At 50.2% G+C, this 8861-nt stretch overlaps 1 pseudogene; it reads left to right on the top strand.

The window, feature by feature from the left end:
- Positions 1-4636: 4636 nt before the first annotated feature.
- LOC147983235 (uncharacterized) lies at positions 4637-5400 on the top strand (annotated as a pseudogene).
- Positions 5401-8861: the final 3461 nt, after the last annotated feature.

The following is an 8861-nucleotide window of genomic DNA, read 5'->3' on the forward strand; positions in this document are numbered from 1 at the left end:
CGCAAGATTTGGCGGCATGCTAGCCCCCGGAGGCCGCCGGCCAGAGCCGTAGACGCGCGAAGGGCAATCCGCGTAGAGGGAATTTTTCGGATACTTGTCCATCACCAAAAATTATGAAAAAATACCATCGTCCCTATAGCACATGTGCCCACGTCGTGAAAAAAAACTCATGATTTTATCGCGCTCCGAGTATTTAGTAATATTGACGCCGCATCGTTACCGCACAACGTCTACTACCGTGTCATCGCCGTCCGTGAGGGGGGGCCACGCACCGGAGACGCGTCCTGCCTCTTCGGACATGCCACCACACCACCCCGCATGTATGAGGGCCCGGTGCGATGCTCCGGTGGCATTGCAACCCCCAGTGCCCCCGTCCCGCCTAACCCTGTAGCGTTTGACCACGGGATCTAGCCCTTTGACTTTGCACGGACGGGCTTTGACCAGTGGACCTCCCCACCCAGTTGTGTTAGGTCAGCCCATAGGAACACTTTGGAGCAACATCCGGGCCAGACCCACAGCAAGATCCCCTCCGTGTAGACCCCACGCGTCCGTTTTCCCCCTCCAGGTGCCGGCGGCTAAGCCGTCCGTGAGGGGGGCACACCCCGGACACGCGTGCCGGGCGTTTGCAACCACCACAACACTTCCAGACTTGTGAGAGGCCGCCTACGCAAGATTTGGCGGCATGCTAGCCCCCGGAGGCCGCCGGCCACAGCCGTAGACGCGTGAAGGGCAATCCGCGTAGAGGGAATTTTTCGGATACTTCTCCATCACCAAAAATTATGAAAAAATACCATCGTCCCTATAGCACATGTGCCCACGTCGTGCAAAAAAACTCATGATTTTATCGCGCTCCGAGTATTTAGTAATATTGACGCCGCATCGTTACCGCACAACGTCTACTACCGTGTCATCGCCGTCCGTGAGGGGGGGCCACGCACCGGAGACGCGTCCTGCCTCTTCGGACATGCCACCACACCACCCCGCATGTATGAGGGCCCGGTGCGATACTCCGGTGGCATTGCTACCCCCCAGTGCCCCCGTCCCGCCTAACCCTGCAGCGTTTGACCACAGGATCTACCCCTTTGACTTTGCACGGACGGGCTTTGACCAGTGGACCTTCCCACCCGGTTGTGTTAGGTCAGCCCATAGGAACACTTTGGAGCAACATCCGGGCCAGACCCATAGCAAGATCCCCTCCGTGTAGACCCCACGCGTCCGTTTCCCCCTTCCAGGTGCCGGCGGCGGCGCCGTCCGTGAGGGGGGGCACACCCCGGACACGCGTGCCGGGCGTTTGCAACCGCCACAACACTTCCAGACTTGTGAGAGGCCACCTACGCAAGATTTGGCGGCATGCTAGCCCCCGGAGGCCGCCGGCCACAGCCGTAGACGCGCGAAGGGCAATCCGCGTAGAGGGAATTTTTCGGATACTTCTCCATCACCAAAAATTATGAAAAAATACCATCGTCCCTATAGCACATGTGCCCACGTCGTGCAAAAAAACTCATGATTTTATCGCGCTCCGAGTATTTAGTAATATTGACGCCGCATCGTTACCACACAACGTCTACTACCGTGTCATCGCCGTCTGTGAGGGGGGGGGCACGCACCGGAGACGCGTCCCGCCTCTTCGGACATTCCACCACACCACCCCGCATGTATGAGGGCCCGGTGCGACGCTCCGGTGGCATTGCTACCCCCTAGTGCCCCCGTCCCGCCTAACCCTGTAGCGTTTGACCACGGGATCTAGCCCTTTGACTTTGCACGGACGGGCTTTGACCAGTGGACCTCCCCACCCGGTTGTGTTAGGTCAGCCCATAGGAACACTTTGGAGCAACATCCGGGTCAGACCCACAGCAAGATCCCCTCCGTGTAGACCCCACGCGTCCGTTTCCCCACTCCAGGTGCCGGCGGCGACGCCGTCCGTGAGGGGGGGGGCACACCTCGGACACGCGTGCCGGGCGTTTGCAGCCGCCAAAACACTTCCAGACTTGTGAGAGGCCGCCTACGCAAGATTTGGCGGCATGCTAGCCCCTGGAGGCCGTCGGCCACAGCCGTAGACGCGCGAAGGGCAATCTGCGTAGAGGGAATTTTTCGGATACTTCTCCATCACCAAAAATTATGAAAAAATACCATCGTTCCTATAGCACATGTGCCCACGTCGTGCAAAAAAACTCATGATTTTATCGCGCTCCGAGTATTTAGTAATATTGAAGCCGCATCGTTACCGCACAACGTCTACTACCGTGTCATCGTCGTCCGTGAGGGAGGGCCATGCACCGGAGACGCGTCCCGCCTCTTCGGACATGCCACCACACCACCCCGCATGTATGAGGGCCCGGTGCGATGCTCCGGTGGCATTGCTACCCCCCCCCCCCCAGTGCCCCCGTCCCGCCTAACCCTATAGCGTTTGACCACGAGATCTAGCCCTTTGACTTTGCACGGACGGGCTTTGACCAGTGGACCTCCCCACCCGGTTGTGTTAGGTCAGTCCATAGGAACACTTTGGAGCAACATCCGGGCCAGATGTTGCCGTGGGCCTCTGGGCTGACCTTACACAACCGGGTGGATACGTCTACTGCTCAAAGCCCGTCCGTGCAAAGTCAAAGGGGTAGATCCCGTGGTCAAACGCTACAGGGTTAGGCGGGACGGGGGCCCTAGGGGGTAGCAATGCCACCGGAGCGTCGCACCGGGACCTCATACAAGCCGCGTGCCGGGTGCCTACGCCTGCCACCATGCTTATATAACCGTAGGAGGGCCACCGCAATACCTGGCGGCATTTCTACCCCCAGGTACCCCGTCCCGTCTAACCCTGACACAGACGGCCGCCGGGTCTATCCCTTTGACTTTCGCTGGACGTAGTTTGACCGGTGGACCTTTTCACCTTGTTGTTATAGCCCAGCCATAGCTACACCCCCCCCAACACAGTCCCGGCACAACCCACCCCAAGATTCCCTCTGCGTCGGCCCGACGGGGCCGTTTCCCTCCTCCGGGGCACGGCGGCATCGACGCCCGTGAGGGGGGAGGGGGCACACCCCGGAGCCGCGTGCATGCGCCTGCCACCACGTTTCCACAACCGTAGGAGGGCCCACCGCAACACCTGGCGGCATTGCTACCCCCCACAGGTACCCGGCCCGTCCCATCTAACCTCTCCGTGACACGACGGAAGAAGGCCCGTGTGGGGGGCAATCGATATATGTTTTCTGTACATTTAAGTTAATGAAATTAGTATTGGAAAAAAATAAAAAAAATAAGAGAAAATACAAAAATATAAAAATATTATTAGAAATCTATGCCTACGGCAAAGCCGTCGGCATAGCTACGGCTACGGAATGGTAGAGCCCTGGATCGATGACGTGGCGTAGGGCGGGGATCAATGACGTGGCAAAAACCATGGGCCAGGCCTATGCCGACGGCCTAGCCGTCGGCATAGAAATGCCACCCCACGGGACCGGCGAACGACGCGGATCGATGACGTGGTGGCGCGGCGAATCGATGACGTCGGCATAGCTATGCCGACGGCTCGGCCGTCGGTGTAGCTATGCCGACAGCCACCGTTAGCCCGTCGGCGCAGCCTGACGCCGTCAAACTGCCGTCGCCGCCCGGGTAGACGGGCCCACACGATATGCCGACGGCCTGCTCTATGCCGACGGCCCCCGTCGGTATATTCGGAAAAACGCCGACGGCCCCCGTCGGCATAGATGGTTATACGCCGACGGCCTTTCTACGCCGACGGCTTTAGTTGTGCCGTCGGGGTATGCCCATATGTGCCGACGGGGGCCGTCGGCATAGATATGGCCGTCGGCAAAACAAGTTTTTCTGGTAGTGACTATATATAGCTGCCACAACATTGCTGTATACTGCCGCCTGGTAGCAAAAGCTTCGTCTTATGCATAATGAACACTAGTAGAGTAAGATGGCCTTTTAAATGAGCTTTTTGAGGGTGATCGGTAGGAGCCAAGCAATGATTAAACGAAATATTACTTGTCATTTACATACTTCATACATCTCCCAATCATCGCCTCCACCTAAGTAAAAAAGGTGCTAGGGTTATCTCCTAAGGGCTCCGTCACTAGTGGCGGAGCTTGGTGTAGACCAACAGAGGCAATTGCCCCCGCCCCACATATTTTTTGCAACTATTAAAAAATATGCTCTATTTTAGGCCTAACCAATGTTTAAACTAGAGATTAGCCCCACCTTCCCATTAATTTGCTCCCCTTCAGCTAATGGCCCCCTCTTGGCTTATGCTCAAGCTCCGCCACTGTTCGTCGCCGTTGATTCTCCTCACATCTATTGGCTACCTGTGGGGCACTTGGCTCTGGGTTTTCTATATAGTCTCTGGTTGTCCTAGCTTTAGTTGGAGTAAGTCTAAGTGGGTGGCTATGGTGGGGAGACGATGACACCATCGGCGGCAAGAAATAAGTCTTCCATCTCAGGCGGAGGACTGTCGGGTTGCGTGGGAGGAGCTGCGCGACAGTTCATGGCGGAATCGGAGGCGGAGATCCAACGCGAACTCTAACGCCACCACTACTTCGAGCATTACAACAACATAGTGATCGACGACGACAACATCGACAAGCTCAGCCTAGGGGACACGGAAGCCGAGGCCAACGACGCGTCAGACGGAGAAGTCGTCAACATGTCATTGTACTATGACGAGGCATGGAGCCCCCTGATTGAGCATGGGCGTGACGATGAAAGGGTGCGCAACCACTTCCATGAAATTTTGTTTTTCGTTGGACACAATATTAAGATGCAAGTCTAGAGACCCTACAAGATGGAGGTAGAATCGACCATCAAAACCGTGGGATGGGCGGTGGAAGGACACTGATCATCATTGAGGTGCTTCTGGATATCGGGGCACCTGTATGGAAGATGTTGTATTCAGCCGTGAAAACCTGCATCGCGAGTAAGATGATAATTGCGAGCCGCTCCGACAAGATTAAAAGCTTTGGAACCACCAAACCCCCCAGGTTACAGTTCCTTTCTCAAGAAGCATAATGGTACTTCAGTGAACAACTAAAAGCAAATATTAACCTTCATTTATGGAGCATGGCCTTTGCGGCCCTGAGGAATTTGAAGCAGACAAGCAACTTAGTGTATGGGGAGTATTTCACTTATCCTTGGCCAATGCAGGAGACATGATATTTCAAGAGAGTGAAGAAAACTTCTGAATGTGTTGTGATGTTTGCTGGCCACCAGACATGTTCTGTTGAAACTGGACCCGAAGCTCTCAACATGATTAGCATGCAAGATCTTCTCATTGGAAGTGTTAGGCCTAGAGGGAAATTCAGCGTCCATCTATGGACATCTCGTCTGCCTCCTCACTACAACTACTCTGTTCGCTGTGAGATAAGGAGGCCACACCGCCTAAACAAACACTTTCAGAAGAGAACCGTCTGATTAGTTGTCTTGTCCTTTATTTATTTTTCTCTAAATAGATTATTTGAAAGCTCATGCATGGATCGTGGTTCCCTTGAAGTGATGCAAGTAGAGTAGATATATATTGTGAGTTGTGGCTGTTCTCCTTACTGAAATATCCTTCTTTTTTCTTTTTTTTTCTCTGTTTGGAGACTGGGGAAATAGTACAAATTATATTGTGATTCTGTGTGGTTGTTCTAGCTGTAAGTAATAATCATAACTTTTGGAAGTTCCTTTGAGTGGATTATATCAGCCAGGCACTGATTTGTTTCTATTATGTTGTGTGTACTGACCAATGAGAAACTTGACATGTTTCTTAAAACTGTTTAAGACTCACCTGTCCGCCTAATCTACTTCATTGAACAGATTACATTGCCCTAGAAAACAATGCCAAAAAATCGTTTCATGGGACTATTTTTAATACTTTATATGTAGATCAAGGTTTACTCCTGTTTAGTTGTGGGGCACAAAAGAACGTCATTACACAAGGACCGAGTACAGACCACACTCGACGGCCCTCCTACTTCAAGGGGGGTTAAAATCTTTTGTTCTCAGGAGTGACCTCGAGGTAGCAATGGACATTTAAGTCAAATTCCTGATCTTTTTTATGACGGGTGTATGCACTTTTCCATGTGCTCTACGAATGTCAATGCTCAAAGGTGGCGCATATATATGTGCAATGTAAAACCTTAAGCAGTCCCTGAGTCATGTCATCGATTTTTTCTTTTGCATCTTTCAACTGATTTTCTGTTGTTGAGAAATGCATCTTTCAAGTGGTTGTACTGCACTATGGGGTCACAAAACAGTATACGGGGGCCTATTGCTTTTTATTGATTATGGAGGATCAAACCCATCAGTACAGGCCATGTATCTTTTGTTTGTACTTGGCCCGTTTTGTGTCTTCTGGTTGGTCAGTCTAGTCAAATTAGACTGCAAACTAAATCAGAAACAATCGAACGGGTTGAGGACAAAGGACTAAAGCCTGCATACGTGGTGCAAATGATTGGACACAAAATTTGACTTATGGTTAATTGAAATCAGTCGACTGTTAGTTAGACATACTCTTAATCAATATGAAGAATTAAAGAGAAGTTCACTAAAAAGAGATGCCAAAAGAAATCCTATTTCTCTAGATATAATGAGTAGATATATCACGAGCAATTGAAAAACGTGGTACCCCATACTCTAGACATGCATACAAGATGCATGCTTGGTGGTTGGCGTTGGCAATTTGTGTGAGGGAAAGTGGACACTAGTAGATGGATATGCATATATATATGAGGGACATTTAAGAGTTCACTTCATCATTAGACCTAGTTCATGTACATACAGTATTTGTGCATAGGAGATTTAATTATGCGAGACATTGGAGGAACCAAGAGTTTGGAAACAGACGATGCACTTTGATTGCCACCGGGTCCACATTCAAGCCCGCCTTTCTTTTGCATCAATGTAGTAATCAAGGAGCCTGAAGGAATTCCTATGGAGTATGCCTCCAAGGGTCTTTTCTTGACCAATTCGGTCACCTACAGTTTCGGCGTCTTACTTCTCGAGATTTTAAGCGGGAAGAGGAATGCAAGCTTCTTGAATCTCACAGGACACTGCCAGAGCCCAAGTAGCCAGCCTACTACAATGCCCGGATATCAAGCATCCGGGAGTCAGACAGGCCTGTTGCCGGGTCTTCCATCGTAGAGTTGGGAAGATGGCTCTGAAAAAACCTGGTCCTTGGCCTGCTTTTTAATGTTTAGTGGAGGGCCTGAACCAACCGCTTTATTGCATTTTATCAGATCCGTAATTCAATGTTTGCATTTTGCTCACTTGGTGTGAAAATTGATGACTGGGCTTGATTCTCTTGCTATAGACGCGGGGTGGCTATTTTTAGTGGCAAGGTGTACACAACTGTCACTTGCATTACTTCCATTGCGTAACTATGCATCCTGACCACATATATATAGATGTCAGGGTGCACACACTTGTCACTTGTGTGTAAAATTCAGAACCTGACATGATACAGGTTGCACATACACAAGAACAGGACATGCACTCAGATTCTCTTATTGATGCATACAAAACTGCATATATGTTGTGTGCAAATTCAGAACTTCCCATGTTACAGGCTGCACACAGGCAAGAACAAGACATGCCATTTGCATATTTATTTCATAATTATGACTTGCATTCATACATGCTTCGAACATATTTCATGGTTTTCAATTGCATGCATACAACATACATATTTATTCCTTCCAAACTACAAATCTGATCAATAAGAGTTCCTTGGAAGACCAAGCGGACGGATGTTGCTCCCTGGCCGACGGGCCGGTTAGATCCTCGGATGCCGCAGCCGATCACGCCATGCACGCCGTCGTGTTTCAGTAAGTTCCTGAAAATCCACTACTTACATTTCGGTGGATCCAAACACTTTTTTTTTTTGCAAAAAAAAAGAAACACTTTTTTTCTGGCATGGATGCAAGCCTCCTAGCATCAACAGATCTTGCTATGATTCTGCTTCTTATTGACAGTATTTAGTTAGTACGGGTTGCTGTGTTAGTTATGGTCAAACTACTCCTGTATTAGTCAGTTCTTACATCAATTTGAACAAGAGGTTCATGTATGCAAGCTTAAGCGTCCTGGTTGGCTGGTTTGCAAAGCGTGTTGCAGGGTCACTTTCATAGTTGAAAGTTTCAGTGCCCACTGAATAGAACATAACACAAGTTGGGCTTCAGTTTTGGCCCATTAGCACATTGAGGTCAAATTTGTCATTTTGGTATCTTGAGCATTGTGTTTGAATTTTGATTTGAATTTTTGTGACAACATACATTGATGTTGTGTCGATACACTATTTTTTTTCTGGATTTTTAAAATATTTTTCAATGTGCAATGGGGTCCGGTGCACCGGTAGCACCAATTGCCTTGGTGCACCAGATACGTTCCCCCGTTTCTGGAGCATGGCCCTTGCGACCCTCAGGAATATGATCCATAAATTTACTGCTGTATGGTGAACATTTCAGTGACCCTTGGCAGATGGCAAAGCCGGTATATGTTAGGAGAGCAAAGGGGAACTTCCTGTGAATGCTTGGTGATGTTTGGTGAGACATGTTCTGCCGAAACCGGACCTGAAGATCCGGAGATGATGAGCATGGAAGATCTTCTATTCAGAAGTGTTAGGCCTAGAGGGAAATTCAAGGTCCATGCGTGGACATCCCCCTGCCGCCTCACTACAATTACGTCCTTCATTGTGAGATACAGAGGCCACATCGCATGGCCGCCAGGAACAAGCGCTGTCAGAATATTTAGTCGCAGCTGACTAGCTCATGCATGGTTGATGGTGTCATGTTGAGGCGTAGGGGCAAGCCAAACGAGCCCGGTTAGGGCTGTCAACAGTTCCAACCAGGGATTCAATCTAAAATTTACGACGTCAACAGTTCCAACAGTTCCAACAG

This window comes from Triticum urartu, chromosome 2A, assembly GCF_056163025.1.
Source record: "Triticum urartu cultivar PI428250 chromosome 2A, HENAU_Tu73, whole genome shotgun sequence".
Lineage (NCBI taxonomy): Eukaryota > Viridiplantae > Streptophyta > Magnoliopsida > Poales > Poaceae > Triticum > Triticum urartu.